This window comes from Hylobates moloch, unplaced genomic scaffold (assembly GCF_009828535.3).
Source record: "Hylobates moloch isolate HMO894 unplaced genomic scaffold, HMol_V3 SCAFFOLD_8, whole genome shotgun sequence".
NCBI classification, from domain to species: Eukaryota; Metazoa; Chordata; class Mammalia; order Primates; family Hylobatidae; genus Hylobates; species Hylobates moloch.
This window is the reverse complement of record NW_026652283.1, coordinates 66,453,659-66,472,013: the sequence shown is the minus strand read 5'-3', so window position 1 is coordinate 66,472,013 and position 18,355 is coordinate 66,453,659. Positions and strand designations below refer to the sequence as shown.

At 49.7% G+C, this 18,355-nt stretch overlaps 1 protein-coding gene across 1 annotated transcript in view; it reads right to left on the bottom strand.

The window, feature by feature from the left end:
- Positions 1–18,355, bottom strand: part of CD247 (CD247 molecule) — an 88,891-nt gene that overhangs the window by 9,905 nt on the left and 60,631 nt on the right. The gene's annotated exons all lie outside the window — the stretch shown is intronic.

The window sequence follows — 18,355 nt, the reverse complement described above, 5'->3', positions numbered from 1 at the left end:
AACGGGAGGGGAGGTGGAAACAAGGCGAGCAGATGAGGCTGTTCTCTGTGCACAGAGCTCCTACCACTGCAGCAGAAGCCCAGCCATGTTAGCCCCTGTGTGAACCAAGAACTCTGGAAGCCTCAGGAAGATGTTCACGTCTGGATGAATGGTACTCCTGGCCTGAGGTGTGTGGCTCTGAGGCCTACCCACAGGGAGACAATAGGTCAAATGATGGTCAAATGAGATCATTTCAATATCTAACAGTTAACTAGGACAGGGAGAATCTCGGTTAACTGTCCCCCCACTCCCTGCCTCCTCAGTGCCAAGCACTCTCCCACCCAGGACAGTGGGATCTGGTGCTCGGCTTCCCTTCTCTGTGCCCTGAAGTGTTTCATGGGCAACAGACAGAGGTACCTTTGGTGCCCCTCCCCACCTAGGCCCAGCATCTTCCTGTTCCCCAGTCCCAGCTCCATGGCCTCAGCCTTTTCTGTCTTGCCTCCTCCCACTACACACACCCCATTCCCAGGACACGCCTTGCTCTTCCAGACTATTTGCCCTGTGCCTTGCATGCACTGTTCCCTCTTCATGTTCCCTCCATTTCTCTCCCTGAAACCCTACTATTTGGTAACATTTGATGCATCCTACAAAATGCAGCTCAAAGGTCCCTTCTGTGTTAGCTCCTCCCACTGCAAATTTCCCAGAGGCCCCTAACTCCTAGTGACATATTAACCTTTGTCAAGCTGTAATTAATGCACGTTTAGTTGGCACTGCCATTGGAGTACAATGGGCTGAAGAATGCAGATACACTAAATACTCTGGTTAAATAAAAGTTTGCATTTTTGGGCTGGGGGCGGTGGCTCACGCCTGTAATCCCAGCACTTTGGGAGGCCGATATGGGTGGATCACTTGAGATCAGGAGTTCAAGTCCAGCCTGGCCAACGTGGTGAAACCCCGTCTCTACTAAAAATACGAAAATTAGCTGGGCGTGGTGGCGGGCACTTGTAATCACAGCCACTCTGGAGGCTGAGGCAGGAGAATCGCTGGAACCTGGGAGGCAGAGGTTGCAGTGAGCCGAGATCACGCCACTGCACTTCAGCCTGGCACACAGAGTGAGGCTCCGTCTCAAAAAAAAAAAAAAATTAGTGTTTTTTTTTGTTTGTTTGTTTGTTTTTTGAGACAGAGTCTCGCTCTGTCGCCCAGGCTGGAGTGCAGTGGCGCAATCTCGGCTCACTGCAAGCTCCGCCTCCCGGGTTCACGCCATTCTCCTGCCTCAGCCTCTCCGAGTAGCTGGGACTACAGGCGCCCGCCACCACGCCCGGCTAATTTTTTGTGTTTTTTAGTAGAGACGGGGTTTCACCGTGGTCTCGATCTCCTGACCTCGTGATCCGCCCGCCTCGGCCTCCCAAAGTGCTGGGATTACAAGCGTGAGCCACCGCGCCCGGCTAGTGTTTTTATTTGGAACGTCACTGCACTGTGAACGAGGAGACTCGGATTTTAGTCTGACCATACTTCCTACTAGGTAAATGTGCGGCAACTCAATCTGTAAAACAGGGTGTGGTATCCATCTCACTCCACCCCTGCCTGGTAACTAGAGCAGAGGTCCCAGGCCAGCCCTGCTAGTGTCTGTCTCCCAAGACCTGGGCGCCCTCTGGTGGCCTTTGGACCCAGATGAGGGCCATATGTGGCAGTGCTGTCATTCTTTCTGGCTGTGTGATTTGGGGCAGGTTATGTATGCTCTGTCAGCTGCCTCTTCTGCTGAACAGGGTGAAAACTAACATTTCTCAGACACTGCCTTTAATGTACTCATCGTCAGATCCTCCTGCCACCCACACTCGGACACTGAGGCATTCGGGTTCAGAGCACACGGTGACAGGCAGCCCAGGACTGATCCCTAGCAGTTCTCGCCCCCTTCCTGCCCCTGGGCCAGCCCTACCTACCCCTCCATGCCAGCAAAGTTTTGGCCTCCCCGACGAACTATGGAAGCAGATGATTCACAGGCAGCCGCCAGGGTCCCCACCCCCCCACCACCCTGAATCCCTCTGTCCCCAGGCTTTTGACTCCAGCCCTGATTCAGGACCCCTCTTGCCCCCAGGCAGCTGATCTCTGCAAACTTCCCGTAGACCCTGCCCAGAGACCATTGATGATCCAGCCACTCGGACGAGAGTCCAAGCTCTTTGTCCAGCCATGTTAGGGCTCTGCCATAACCAGCACAGGCCTGAAAAGACCACAGCTTTGTGCCACCCTATCCCTCTGCTCTTGTCTTTTACACCCCATTCTTCCTTGAACACACCCATATTTTTCTACTTCCTTGCCTGTTGAGCTAGATCTTCTTCTAGGCCTGTGTTCTACCCCTCCACTCAACATCTGTTGAAATGAGACTGTCCCACCACCTGAGCCCCTGAGGAAAAAGTGAGAGGATGTCAGTTCAAGAGCCCATATCCCCCAAAGCGCTCTACAAACCCAGCTCCTCAGGACTCAGCTGTCCCTCCGTCTAGGCTGTCAGCACCTGAGACCAATGGCTGCATCTTCATTATTGCCTCTTCCTCCAGCCCTGGCATCAGAGTGCAGGGCACAGGGTAGACAATCACTCGATATCATGGAATTTTTCAGGGCTGAGCTTCAGCGATGAGGAAGATGCTGGGCCCAGCCCCAGGTGTGCCTGCCCTCTGGCCCCAAGGTATTGCTGGAAGTCCTCACTGACCTAGGGAGGATCTAAAGGCCTCTGGTTGACAAGCCAGCCCCCATGAAGGCCACCAAAGCTGGGGTGACTTTTTGCTGTGAGGACTGCAGAGGAGATAACCATGGCGATTTATGGGACTGGTCGAGACTCAGAAGAAAAGCCAGGAGAAAATCACTCAGCTGCTTGTCACAAAAAATGAGAATAGAAAAATTACTGGACAGTAAATTTAGCGCGAATAAGAAATATTTCTTTGTGTTGTGCAGACTCAGCACAACACAAAGGGGCAGAGGGATTGGGCACCTCCCTGAGATAAATAATATGAACAAGTTTCCTTTCTTCCTTCCTTCCTTCCTCCCTCCCTCCCTCCCTCCCTCCCTTCCTTCCTTCCTTCCTTCCTTCCTTCCTTCCTTCCTTCTTCCTTTCTTTCTGCATAGTTTTATGACTGATGACAAGTGTGCTGAGTGTGGTTGGGAGGAGAGGATATTAACCCCAACATAATTCCCCGTGTAGGACCCTCCTCTCCTGGGTCCCACTATGCCTGTGCTGGGAGAGATGGGCCTGATGAAGACAGTCATGGCCCAGAAAGCTCCATGCAGGGATGCAGGACCTGATTCAGTTACGCAATTAATTAAATATTCATTGGGCATCTGCTCTGTGCCGAGAACTATTGAAATGGAATGAACTCTGGATTGCGTGCAGGTGGGTTCGAGTACTTCCTCTGCCACTTACTAACTGTGTGGTCTTGGACAAGTCACTTCCCTCTCTGGGCCTCAGTTACCTCATCTATTAAATGGAGGGTAATCATATCTACCTTAAGGGTTGTGATGAGAATCAAAAGACAATGATGTCTGATATTTGGGTCGAGTCTTCTGAGTCCCTACCCTCATGGGGCTTAAGGCTTAGCTCTTGAGGCCACACACAAGGTGCAGGGGCTTCCCTGGACAGCAGACAGTCTTGCAGGATGCCAGCTCAAAGGCACTGCATTGCCGCTGTCTTCTTGGTCCTGGCTTCTTCCCTGTGTGCGTTCCTGTGGCTTCTTCATATTTCTACCAATTCCATCCCAAAGGGACCAGCAGCTGCTTCCTAGGAGGTTTCAGGGTATTACATGGTAGCTACTTTTCTGTACAAGTGGAGAAGCTGTTTTATTTCATGTTCCTGATCCCTACCCAAGATTTACAGCACCCAGGAGAACCTCAGCATTTGAAAGGAGCCCCAGAGACTAATAGAGCATTCTCACACAGACTCTCAATCCACCGCCCTCTCCCCTGAGGCTCTGACTTAAGTGGCCTGGAGTGGAACCTGGGCATGGGGACTTCATTGCATGGCCATGAATGGATTGAGATTCAGACCTGCATCATTACAGGGGCCACAGCATGTGAGAGGGAAGCCCTGCCTTCTGTAGAGACGCAGCCATACCCTATAACAAATGTAAATTTCTGTCAAACAGATGCAACAAAATTAAAGCTTTGGTCCTTCTTATACACTGTACTTCTGAACTGGGTATTATGGAACTTCTCTAAGCCTTTGTTTTCTCATCTGTAAAATGGGGATAACAATACTACCTGTCTCATTAGATGGTGGTGAGGGTTAAATACGATACTTCTTTTTTTTTAAATGGAGTCTCACTCTGTTGCCCAGGCTGGAGTGCGATGGCATGACCTCAGCTCGCAGCTACCTCTGCCTCCCAGGTTCAACTGATTCTCCTGCCTCAGCCTCCCAAGTGGCTGGGATTACAGGTGCACACACACCACCACGCCCTGCTAATTTTTGTAATTTTAGTAGAGATGGGGTTTTGCCATGCTGGCCAGGCTGATCTCAAACTCCTGACCTCAAGTGATCTGCCTGCCTCGGCCTCCCAAAGTGCTGGGATTACAGGCATGAGCCACTGTGCCTGGCCAAATACGATACTTCTTATGGGGTGAGGATAAAATAAAATAATTCTTATGGGGTGAAGGACCCCATAAGAGTATGTGTTCCATTATGCCACCTATTGTTACTGCCATTATTTCTACTTTAAGCCCATGAGCAATAAGCTGGAACCTTCCTGCCCTGTAGCAAGATCCCAGGAATAGGCCATGTGAGATGCTCAGAGGAGGCTGGGGGCAGCCAAAGATGATCACAGAGTATCTAGGCTCATGGGTCATTGTATCTAAGTGTTGTGAGTCTAATTAGTGACAGTGAGCCTCGCCATCCCTTTATAGCCTTTTGTCATCTTCATTAAAAAAAAAGCCCTGAGTTCAGGAAGTCTCATGGTACTGACCATTAACAGGAAGATTGTGGAGCCCCAGAGTGCACCTGGGGGAGACGCACCTATCCTTACAGAATCTGGTTTCTCTGGGTAAGATTTACTTGAATTGCGTTGTTTGTCTGTCTGTCTCTGAGCCAGACTGTGAACTTCTGCTAACAGGGATCAGGCCTTAATCAACCTGGTCCTGCCATACCCTGAGGCTGCAAATACACGCTGGTGCCCTCTTCCCCTCTGGCCAACCTCCTTCTCCAGCAAATCCTGTTTCGGAGCTGGGCACCTGCGGGACTCCCTCACATCCAACTAATAAGGATTCTTCTCATTTGAACCCTAATTTCTACTTTTAAAGTGACTTCCTGTGTCTGATGGAGTTTGATTCTTATGAGTGCCAGGAGACAAACAGGGGGCTATTTCTGGGCCCAATTCACAGGTGGATAAGCTGAGATCAGAGGAATGAAGCAACTTCACCAAGGACACCTGCAGGTTAGTGGCAAAGCTGGAAGGGAATTCCTGGGTCTCCTGACTCCGAGTACGTCTCTTAGCTTTATGGCTTCGACACACCTGACCTGTGGGCACAGGATCCAGAGTTTCCACCTACCTCTGAATTCACAGCCCTTGCCATTTTGCCCACTTTTGACACTTAGTCACAACAGCTTGTAAACGTTTCACTTCAAGTCCTCCCCCAACCGCTGGCTGTGGCAAGCACAGATAGTGCCTTATAGTTTCATTTGCACCTTTCCCCTCCTCACCAGCACATCACAGGCTTAGAGAAGAGCAAAGAACATAAGTCTTCGAGTCAGAAAGACTCTAAGACTCAAATGTGGAATCTGCCCCATTATTGGCTTGTTTTGGAACAGCTTTCTTAACCTCTCTGAGCTTCAATTCTCCTATGTGCAGAAGGGCTTTGACGAGACCGACTTCATGGGTGCAGAGCAACGAGGTAAAGTTTGTGGGGTGCCCTGCACAGTGGCGCATGCTGAGAGGCTCTGCAGGTACAAGCAGTGGCAGCAGGGGATGGCCCTCCGACCTCCCACCCCATCATGCCAGGGTTGGGGACAGAACCTGGCCAGGTTTCCCAGCTCAGGATGGGGATACCCACTCTTCAGGGGTGTGTGAAGATAAAAACAGATAATGGGGGCCAGGTGCAGTGGCTCACGCCTATAATCCAGCACTTTGGGAGGCCAAGGCAGGCGGATCATGAGGTCAGGAGATCGAGACCATCCTGGCTAACATGGTGAAACCCCGTCTCTACTAAAAAATACAAAAAAAATTAGCCGGGCGTGGTGGCGGGCACCTGTAGTCCCAGCTACTCAGGAGGCTGAGGCAGGAGAATGGCGTGAACCCAGGAGGTGGAACTTGCAGTGACCGGAGATCGCGCCACTGCACTCCAGCCTGGGCAACAGAGTGGGACTCTGTCTCAAAAAAAAAAAAAAAAGAGAGAGATAATCGGTATGTACAAAGTGCCTGGCACACAGTAGGAGCTCAGCAGTGTGTAGACTTTCTGAGAACTCCTCATTTCACAAAATGTAATGATATAACATATGCATGAAGCATTCAGTTTAGAGAGGTCTTTGCACTTGCATGATCTGGCTTAATCCTCAGAACAACCTTGCACAATACAGGCAGAATTATTACCAATTCTATTTTGCAGATAATGACATTGCAGCTCCAATAGGTCACATGGCTAGAGATTTTCTGAGTGCATCTGATGCAAAGTCCCTTCTCAATCTACCTTATCCCAATGCCTCTGGAGTTCCTCTCATATAGAGAGCTTCCCACCTCTTCCAGGAGTTTCTTCTTTGGTAGGCATTTCTGGCCTCTGCTTGAATATCTCCGGTGACAGGAAGCTCAGCACCCAGCAATCACTGGTGGAGAGCTCTAATTTTCAGAGTTAAAAAAAAACTTTGAACCTAGTTCTGCCTTCAGAAGCACAAATCACATAGATCCTCCAATTTCTATAGGGCAGCCTTTCAAAACTCACCCCTGTCCAGCTTGTTTCCACTTGGATAGGAAGCACAGCAGGTAAGAATAAATCCTACGAAGGAGACAACTGCAATCCAAGTCCTGGTGTTGCTACTGTGTGATCACTGAGTAATCACAGCGACCTCCCAGGGTGTGTGACACTCAGATGGGAAGGGCTTGGTACCTGGTAAGTGCTCAGTTTGTAGGCACTGATGGAATCAATATGAATCACAGTAGCTCATGATCCAGGTAGGAGTGGCCAGCTTTCTACTCCCCAACCTTCCTTCCTTTGAGTCCCCAACTTTGAGCCCTGAGTCCTGCTGCTGCCCTGCTCCACCCCCAGGCTCAGGCACAACTGGTGATGACATTGCAGGGTAAGAACTTAGAAAACAGGAAGTCACTGTTCTTAGGAAGGCAGTGGTAGCAGCTATGGGTAGGGGGGTGGGGGCGGTGTCTGTGTTGGGCAGGGTGCTGGGTGTGATGCCAACCCATTGACCACAGCATCGAGGCACCCAGACCACCCCCCTCAGCGGGTTGCTCCCTTTCATTGAATAACTAACTTTCACTGCAGCAGAAAAGATACAGGCTAGACACACAGAGTAATAGTTATAACCACTGGTTGAAGATTTGTTCTGGGCCAGGAATCACATGTGTGAGTTTTCTCATTCAGTCTTCACAGTGACTCTGATTTCACAGCTAGGGAAACTGAGGCTCAGAGAGGTTAATAACATGCCTAACGTCTAGAGCCAGGGTTGAACCCAGGCACGTCTGGATCCACAGTCCAGGTCTTAACCACCACTTGGTACTGCCCTTCAAAGACTTGCGGATCCTCAGAGGTGGTGAGAGGGGTCCTCACCAGGCTGTGGAGTCCCTTCTCCCAGGATCGAACCATTATAGCAGGTCGTATTCTTGACTCTACAATTAGCTTTCTTTCATCGAGGGCTGAGAGGCCTGGGGGGTTGACAGATACAGCTGGCCTGATACCAAACGTGAGGTCAGGACTCACACTGCCCAGTGCGCATAGCAGTGACCCACTGGAGATACCTCAATCACCCTGAACTGCGGAACAGCTCCAGCTAATTTACTGGCACCATATAATGTTTTACTACTCTCTTTAATTTGCTATCAGCCTGGCCGACATGGTGAGACCATGTCTCTACTAAAAATACAAAAAAAATAGCTAGGCATGGTGGCGGGCGCCTGTAATACCAGCTACTCAAGACGCTGAGGCAGAAGAATCGCTTGAACCTGGGAGGTGGAGGTTGCAGTGAGTTGAGATTGTGCCACTGCACTCCAGCCTGGGCCATAGAGTGAGACTCTGTCTAAAAAAAATAAATAAATAAATAATTTTTAAAAAAATTACCACAACCTCCCTAATTCTCTCCTCAGTGTCAGATTTCAAATATTCATGTTTCATTGTAAAATTGGATCATTTGTTCAAAACTACCTACAAATTATGTATTCCCATAGATAAGGGTTCCAAGGGAAGAGGGAAGAACAGGGCTGTGTGGTTTCTTAGGGGCAGCGCTTTATGAGCAAATGTTTCCCTTCTTGTATTTTTATTTCCATTAAAGTTGTTATGTTTTCAGCGATATTTTGTGATCATTTTTCTTTTCTTTTCTTTTTTTTTTTTTTTGAGACAGAGTCTCGCTTTGTTGCCCAGGCTGGCGTGCAGTGGCGTGATCTGGGCTCACTGCAACCTCCGCCTCCCAGGTTCAAGCGATTCTCCTGCCTCAGCCTCCGAGGCAGCTATGATTACAGGCACCTGCCACCACACCTGGCTAATTTTTTGTATTTTTAGTAGAGACGGGGTTTCACCATGTTGGCCAGGCTGGTCTCAAACTCCTGACCTCAGGTGATCCACCCGCCTCAGCTTCCCAAAGTGCTGGGATTACAGGTGTGAGCCACCACGCCCAGCCTTTGTGATCATTTTTCTTTTTATTTTCAAGTAAATCAACTTAACATAAAAGTGCAGAAAAGTAGGAAATAATCAAAATTGCCCATAGTATCACTTTCAAACACAGCCATTATTAATATGATGGCAGATGGCCATCCAAAGTCTTTGTTATTTATAAACTGTAATCATTTTACATAAAGACTTTTCACGGGCAGGTGCAGTGGCTCACTCCTGTAATCCCAGTACTTTGGGAGGCCGAGGCGGGCAGATCGCTTGAGGTCAGGAGTTTGAGACCAGCCTGGCCAACATGGTGAAACCCTATCTCTACTAAAAGTATGAAAATTAGCCGGGCATGGTGGCACGTGCCTATAATCCCAGCTACTTGGGAGGCTGAGGCAGGAGAATCACTTGAACTTGGGATGCAGAGGCTGCAGTGAGCCAAGATTGCGTCATTGCATGCCAGCCTGGGTGACAGAGCGAGACTCTGTCTCAAAAAAAAAAAAAAATTTCCTGAAAAATTGTTTTTTTCATTTAGTATTATGTTATAATCTAAGACTTCATGTTATTTCATATATTCGTATTTCATGTTACTTTGTCATTTTACTATTAATAAATATCCTTTATAATGGTTGCCTAATAAGCTTTCCACTGTCTACATAACCATTCCCCATTGGTGGTCATTTGTTTCCAATTTTTCACCATTGTAAATAATTCTGAGATGAATAGCTTCATTCCTAAAGCTTTTTACAGGTTTGGAATTCCGTCAATAATAGCTTGAAAAATGGGCCAGGTGCAGTGGCTCAGGCCTGTAATCCCAACACTTGGAGAGGCCAAGCTAGCAGGACTGCTTGAGCCCGGGAGTTAGAGACCAGCCTGGGCAACATGGCAAGACCCTGCCTCTACAAAAAATAAAAAATTAGCTGGGCATGATGGTGCATGCCTTAGTCCCAGCTACTCAGGAGGCTGAGGTGCGAGGATCACTTGAGCCCAGGAGGTCGAAACTGCAGTGAGCCCTGATGCGTCACTGCACTCCAGCCTGGGTGACAGAGTGAGACCCTGTCTCAAAAAAAAAAAAAAAAAAAGTGAATAAATAATAATACTTTGAAAAATGAAAGCTAAGACTAATAGTCCAAGAGATAAATCAGCAAAAGATATAAATAGGCAATTCTCAGAGACAGAAAAACAGATTACTTACAAACATATAAAAAGACACATCAGGCGCAGTGGCTCATGCCAATCATAGCACTTCGGGAGGCTGAGGCAGGCAGATCACTAGGTCAGGAGCTCGAGACCAGTCTAGCCAATATGATAAAACCCCATCTCTACTAAAAATACAAAAATTAGTCAGGCTTGGTGGCATGTGCCTGTAATTCCAGCTACTTGGGAGGCTGAGGGAGGAGAATCGCTTGAACCCAGGAGGCGGAGGTTGCAGTGAGCTGAGATCGAGCCACTGCAATCCTGCCTGGGTGACAGAGCGAGCATCTGTCTCAAAAAAAAAAAAAGACAGTCTCAGTGCTAGCCAAGGAAATGCAAGTATGAAGTGACAAAGAGATGTCTCCCGTTTTTCACGGGTGGTCAGAGGCGGCTTCAGCTGTGCACATCTGTAGGGGAAGGGCACTCTGGGCAGAGGAGCAGAGGTGGAAAGGCTGTGTGGTGGACCTGTGCCCAGTGTCTCTGAACTGCAAGCAGGGGTGTGGCCAGGGTGGCATGAATGAGGGGAAGTTCTAGGAGACCAGGAAAGAGGGCGACAGGCAGGTGGGGGTGTTAGGTAGAACTTCCTTGGCCAGTGGCTTTTACTCTGAATGAGATGGGGAACAGCTGCAGGGTTTTCTTTTTTGACAAGGACACATTATCTTTTTATTTAAAATATGGTAATAACATTTCAAAGAAAAAATTAAAGCCAACTGGAACAAGGCAAGGTTCACAGTTGCCTTGGGCCCCTGGGCTAACTGGAGATACCCTGGCAAGCCCCAGGACAGGCTTCAAATCAGCCCTAAAATCCAGGCTATACTGCCAGCCTCCATTACCTGTCTGCATCCAGCCAAATGGAGTCATCGTCATCTCTTCTTCCCCTGGCCCCCAAAACCAAGCTCTTCCTACTCTTGCCCCATAAACCACCCAGAAAGTGGTTGTTTGTCCTGAAGGGGTGAAACCCATTCACTCTTTTGCTCCTTCCTCATCCATTAACACTAATAATCACTAAGCCTCAGTTTCTGTTACGGGCTGAATTTTGTCCCCTGAAATTCTTATGTTGAAATCCTAACTCCCAACACCACAGAATGTGACTGTACTTGAAGAAAAGGTCTTGAAAGAGGTCACTAAGTTAAAATGAGGTCATTAGTGGGGGGCCCTGATCCAATATGACTTGTGTCCTTATAAGAAGACAAGAGGCTGGGTGCAGTGGCTCACGCCTGTAATCCCAGCACTTTGGGAGGCCGAGGCGGGCGGATCACGAGGTCAGGAGATCGAGACCATCCTGGCTAACAAGGTGAAACCCCGTCTCTACTAAAAATACAAAAAATTAGCCATGCGAGGTGGCAGGCGCCTGTAGTCCCAGCTACGCGGGAGGCTGAGGCAGGAGAATGGCGTGAACCCCGGGGGGCGGAGCCTGCAGTGAGCCGAGATCGCGCCACTGCACTCCAGCCTGGGTGAAAGAGTGAGACTCCTTCTCAAAAAAAAAAAAAAAAAGAAGACAAGATTAGGTCGGGTGAGGCAGCTCATGCCTGTAATCCCAGCACTTTGGGAGGCTGAGGTGGGGGGATCACCTGAGGTCAGGAGTTTGAGACCAGCCTGACCAACATAGTAAAACCCCATCTCGGCCGGGTGCGGTGGCTCACGCCTGTATTCCCAGCACTTTGGGAGGTGGAGGCGGGTGGATCACCTGAGGCCAGGAGTTTGAGATCAGCCTGGCCAACATGGCAAAACCCCGTCTCTACCGAAAATACAAAAAAATTAGCCAGGTGTGGTGGTGGGCACTTGTAAACCCAGCTACTCAGAAGGCTGAGGCAGGAGAATCGCTTGAACCTGGGAGGCAGAGGTTGCAGTGAGCCGAGATCACACCATTGCACTCCAGCCTGGGCAACAAGAGCAAAACTCCATCTCAAACAAAACAAAACGAAACAAAACAAAACAAAACAAAAACCATCTCTACTAAAAATACCAAAAATTAGCTGGGCATGGTGGTACACCATGAGGCTTCAGGAGGCTGCCTCAGGAGGCTGAGGCAGGAGAATCCCGTGAACCTGGGAGGCGGAGGCTGCAGTGAGCCAAGATTGTGCCACTGCACTCCAGCCTGGGCGAGGGAGCAAGACTCTATCAAAAAAAAAAAAAAAAGATGAGATTAGGACACAGACTTGTACAGAGGGAAGATGCCGTGAAGATGATGTAAAGACACAGGGAGAGATGGCCACCTACAAGCCAAGGAGTGACGCCTCACGAGAGGTCATGTGGTGGCCATCCTTACTAGGAGAAAATGTCACGCACTGTGCTGGGCAGTGAGGGTGGAGGTGACAGACACAGATGTAGCCTCCCAGCCGAGCAGAGAGATGGGCAAGGAAACAAATCATCCCACGAGAGAGGGGCACAGGGTGCTAAGGAAACATGAAGGAGGGTCGATGCCTGCAGTCATGCTCTGGGAGTAAACAATGACAGGCAAGTGACCTCCTTTGGTGAGCAGGTTGCATGTTTCAGTTCCCTCCACTCATTCCACCAATAGCCCCCCAAGGCCAGTGGACAAATCTCTCAGGTTAGCAGACAACACTTGCTATATGCCAGGCACATAGAGTGTAAGATACACATACACACTTGCGTACATACGTGTATGTACACATACATAAATAGAACAATACAAACATATGTATGCATGTGTACATACATACATAGAGAGCAATGTGTGTGTGTGTGTGTGTGTGTGTGTATATATATATTATAGATACACAGAGAGAAAGACACTTATTCTTACCTCTTGTTGCCAGCTTGGACATGTAGCTTTCTCTGGCTGACTCCAGGGGCTGATGCTATAACAATCATGATCATACCAAACATTTGCTCCACACTTTCAGTTTACAAAAAACCCTTTTATATTTTTTATTTCATTTGATCCTAACAACAATTGAGTGAGGTAAGCTGGGCAGATCTTATTTGCTCCACTTCGCAGATAAAGAGACTGAAGGTCAGGGAGGTGAAGTGACTCTCCCGCAGTCACACATCTCATGTGTCAGAGCCAGGACGAGAGGCCAGGTCGTGCCGGGCCTTTGTTCTTTCTCACACAGCACACTGGCCTCAAGTTTAGCTCTTGAAAATTAGCACCATTTCAAAAAAATCTACTTTCGAGCAAACCCCTTATGTCAAAATTCCAGGCAGTATTTTGCCATTTCTCTGAGAATTTAATTTTTTCTGAGGATAAATTCTCACAGTATACAGAGAAAATAATGTAAATGTCCCTCAACTAGGAACCTGATAAATTTTGGTGTATTCATATATAACCATTAAAAAAAACACAATAGATAATTCTACATGTGCTACCATGAAATATCTTCAAGATAATTAGTTTTAAAAAAGGTGGCCAGGTGCAGTGGCTCATGCCTGTAATCCTAGCACTTTGGGAGGCTGAAGCTGGAGGATAGCTTGAGCTCAGGAGTTCTAGACATAGCAAGACCCATCTCTGCAAATAATAACAATAACAAAATTAGCTGGGTGTGGTGGCACACACCTGTAGCCCCAGCTCATCTGGAGGCTTAGGTAGGAGGATCACCAGAGCCCAAGAGGCGGAGGCTGCTGTGAGCTGTGATCATGCCACTGCCGTCCATCCTGGGCAACAGAGTTAGACCCTGCCTCAAAAAAAAAAAAAAAAAAGCAAGCTCTAGATATTTGTGTATGAAAAAAACACTATGTAAGCTGCATATATACGTATATATACATAAAAATATATCTAGATGGAGTTTCTGTTTGGGATGGTGAAAATGTTCTGGAAATGGATAGTGCTGATGATTGTACAATAATGTTAATGCACTTCATGTCACTGAATTACACTTAAAAATGAAAATGGTAAATTTTATGTTATATTATTTTACAAGAAAAAACAGGTTAAAAATATATGTATATCTGGAGGGCCGCACACACAAAAATGTCATCCGCGGTTACTTCTGCAGAGGAGCCACGGGAAGGGGAGGCTGGGTGAATTTCACTTATTTTCCACCTTACACCTTTTTGTGGTGTTTGAAACTCTAACTATGATAGTGTATATAATATTTATAATACTAAACAACCAAAACAAAAACAAATAACATGAACCCTTACATCAAAGGAGGTGTGTGCGGCAAGATTCTGGCAGGGCAGACAGTGGAGGCACAGGGGCTGGCCCATTTAGCGAAGCGCTGTGCACCCAGCCCTGGCTCAGTACATTTCTGGTGATGACTTGCCGGGGTTTGGAAGGACCTCAGCTATACAGAACTTTCACGATAATGGTATTTGGTGAATATGGTTACATTTATATATGAACACAGAAAACCAACTACTGCCGGTAAATAGCATGATCACTATTGTTACTATTATCCAGTGCTGTAAGGACGAGATGCTTTCACCAGCAGCCGAGTGAGATGAAAGCGGTTTTCCGATCCACCGAATCAGTCCCACTGCAACTGTAAGCTGGAGACCCTCTGGGCCTCGGGAGCTCAGGCTGCCTGGGCAACGCAAGGGAGGACAGGGGCGGAGGGGGAAGTCAGGAGGGCCTCACCTGCCTTGCTTGCTGGTCGCCCTCGCTCTGGAAGCCGTCCTGCCGGCCCCAGGCTGTTGAGGGCGCCTCCTCAGAGCCCCTGTGGCCCCCGCAGCTTCCCCAGAAGAAGAAACCCGTGCATCCATCCGCTAGCCCAAGCCGCCTCCGCCCGGAGCTCCCCGAGCCGGGGCCAGGCCTCCGCCCCTCGGTGCCCGCGCCTGGGTTCCTGCCGCTGCGGGCCGCCCGCCTGGACGCAAGGCACAGGGGGACGCCCCGCCAAGCCGCTGCCCACTGCACCGAGTTTTTCGGAGGCTGGGAGAGGAAATGCCACTTGGATATTAAAACCGTCACCGATACGCTATAGATGAACATTTCGCTGGGATTTTAAGGAGACGAGCTTGAGCCTGCTGAGCCGCGCTCACGCCGCCTCTCCGCCCTGGCCTCCCCGCGTCCGGCTCGGGGTCGGGTCCCTCCCGGGTCAAAGCTACGTCGGGTGCACTGCGGGCTGGGCAGCTCTCCCACTACGCCCAAAGTCCAGGCGGCTGGGACCGCCGTCCCAAAGTCACAAACCGCACCCGTGAAGGACGCCCTCCGCAAAACAGAGAGGAGGCTGGGCCTGGGAAGGAACCTCCGGCCCTTCCTCACCGTGCAGCCAAGGTGGGCTCCCAGCCCCGTGTTGCCGCCAGCCGCGGATCTCATGCGGTTACGGGAGCAGCAGCCCCGCCCCGCCGGCCCCCAGCTGGCTCCTCGCTCGAGGTTTCCTGTCGAGCGCTGCCATCCAGGGCCCAGGTTATCGCGCGTGATCTCCCATCTGAGCTGCTCACACGCTGCCGCCCGCCCCCACTTGCGGTCCCTTGTCCCCGAACCGCACCCGCCCCCAGGCCCCCGCGCTGAGAGGCCGGGGCGTGGATCTGCGCCGGGCTCGGGCGCTGGGGGCTGAGGGTCTGGTTTTTAGATATCAAAGGAGCCGGACACCAGGGTCCCCTCGACAGGCAAGGAGAGAGACCTGGCCTGGGGCCTGCCTTCGGTGGTGGGCACAGTGGCCAGGATCGGGCCTGGCTCCGGCTGGCCCGGCACACGCGCACGGCGACAGTGGCAAGACTGGGAGGGCCGGCGCTGCCTCCTTGGGAAGCCCCGGAGAGACGCAACCCTGAGAGGCTGGGCCTCGCCACCCCCAGCCTCCTCCCCCTTCCTCAGATAGCAGGGAGGAAGCGCCAGGGGTCTCTCTGTTCTCACATAGGGGGACTCCAAATGTCGTCAAACTTGCCACTCTCAGAATCAACAGCTGCTTTCATTTTGAGCCCTGTGAGCAAAAGTTTCAGGGCTTTCCTGGCACACATACCCAGTGCATGCAGAGCACTGAATTTTATCTTCCCCTCTAGAGTGGGACATTCCTGTGTGGAGCTCCGGGAACACATGCCGGCACTGCCTGTGCCTGGGGCTGTGCTGGCTCCCACCCAGCTGCAGGAATGAGGGGCCACGGTACGGAGGGAAGCGGCTGAGTTGACAGACACTGATAGAGCTTTTTCTGATTGTCTCTGGCTTGAGCTAACCGGGTTGCATGACAAAGTACTTATGAAAACTACAGATGCAGAGAATTTTGGAAATTTTTTAAAGACAGGAAAAAAGGTGGTTGAGGCAGAAAAAGGTAGTTCTAGAGTGAGAGGGGTTTCTTTCCTCCTCTTGGCTCACAGCAGAGGCCAAGTCCTTAGCAGTGTTTCCAGAGCAGGTGAATGAGAGTCTCTGAGGCTGGCCCCGGGGTCTGCCTTGTAACACGTTCCCCCAGCTTCTCATGTACACCACCACTCTTCGGGGACCACCACCTTCTGGGTTGGATGGGTCTGGAAGATTCTACGAATATATCCAGCCCTACCTGAGCATTTGCAGAAAGCCTGCTCTGTGAGGGAGGGCAGCCCCAAAGCTCTGTTCTGTAGACACAGAACCCAACAGGGACTACTGGTGCCACACTCTATCTCTTCTGTCAGAGAAGCACCCAAGTGAGCCATGACTTTGATATTGCATGGCCATCTTATGTTCATTCCTCAAATTTTGTCATGTTAATGTGTACTCTCTCGGGGACATCATACCTAACACGGCTGTCTGAAGATCTGCTTCGTTTAGAATATGCTAGTGAGGACAGTCCTGGAATTTGTCTCTTTCCAGCCCTGCTTTCTCTACCTCCAGTCGTTTTCTGAGGACCGGCTTGGTGGGTGCTGATGCCTGCCTGGAAGACCTCACACCCACAGTGTCTTGGAAGATCCTGAAAGCAGTGTGAGGTACCAGCCTGCTTTAGCGCTGGGAGCTGGCATGGTGGGGGTCTCAGGCTGCATCCGCACATTCTCAGCGGTGCTTTTGCTCCTGGAATGGAGCCACAAGCTGCTCTGGGCCATTTAGAGACTCTGAGTGGTTTGCTCAGGGCTATATGGAAGTGGGAGGTGGGGGACCTGGGCGCTCTGTAGCATGCTTAGTCCCCCTGGCAGGGTTAGAGGTTAGTTGACCAGAGACAACGAGTCCAATTCCCAAACAGACCAGAATGACCAGCAAAGGAGAAAAGAACAAGGACGCATTGCAGCCAAAATGGAGCTAGAATCTTGCCTCTGTCCATCCTTCACTGGAGTTATCCTGGATGGAGAAGGAACCATATCACCTGCAAAGCCTGGAAGGGGAGCCCTGCTGTGAGGTGAGCCCGTAAGCCTGTGAGTTCAGGAGGGAGCACACGCTTGTCTGTCCATCTGTTCATGGGCAGGCGCTCTTGAGTTTTCCTAAATATTGCCCAGAGCTCTCCATCCAGATACTGCCCTTTCCCTCCCTCTCCATTGATGGTCTCCAAGCCTTTCTTAGCTTTCATCTTCCCCTAAGGATTCCTTCTCCCAAAGCTCCAGCCCATTCCAATGTCAATTGCATTCGTTGTTTTTGTTACTCTCGTTGTGTCAAATGGGTTCTTTCCTATGCAACTAGATTGCAGGTTGCTCCAAGGTAAACACCATGATTTCTAGTTCCTTTGTTTCTACCCCTGCGGGACTGTAAGAAGCCTGGTTGTAGGCATCACTAGGACTCAGTAATTACATACTTGCTTAGATAATTGAGAGAATGAATGATTGATTAGTGGTGATTAATGCCATAAAATGAATGAATTTTGCCCCTTACATTTTCAAGAACCTATGAGTTCGAAGAGACCTGAAAGAACAGTTTGATGGGAGCCTACACCAGTGCTATCACCTAAAGTGTGTGATCTTAGGGAAATTCCTTCACCCCTGGTTTCTGTGCCTCCAAAGTACTGGTGTTAATACAGTAATTTCTGATTCCTTCCACCTGTGCCCTGCTCAGCGATCCAGTGTTCAAGCTGGTCATCAGGAGAAAGCTACTTATGATTTCCTAACAAGCAGCCACCACAGAACGTCACATTCCCAAATATGCTCTTCACCGTCCCTCCTGTCCCCACGTGGCTGGCCCTGGTGTGGGCAGGAATGAGTGGGATTGGGATGTTTTCTCACAGGTCTTTCTCAGGTGAGGCCCCAGGCTGTGACCAGGCCCCTGCCCTGCATGTGACTCAGGCCTAGCCCCTGCTGGGGCAGGAATGCCACCCAGCACAGCATCCTAGTGGTGCCTGAATAAAGAACGGACTGGAGGTTCACCTGAAAGGGGCTGCCAGCCTTCTGCGGGGGTCAGCCAACAGCTCACAATGACCTTGTGTTCAACTCATCTTATGATGAAATTTTTCAGCTTGACAAATTTTTACTCATCTTTCAAGGCTCGGCTCAAATGTTATTTTCTCTGGGAAAACCGTGCTACTTTCAGCAAAATGCATTTCCTTTTGATAGGCATCTGTTTTTTTCTTTTATTTATTTATTTATTTATTTATTTATTTATTTATTT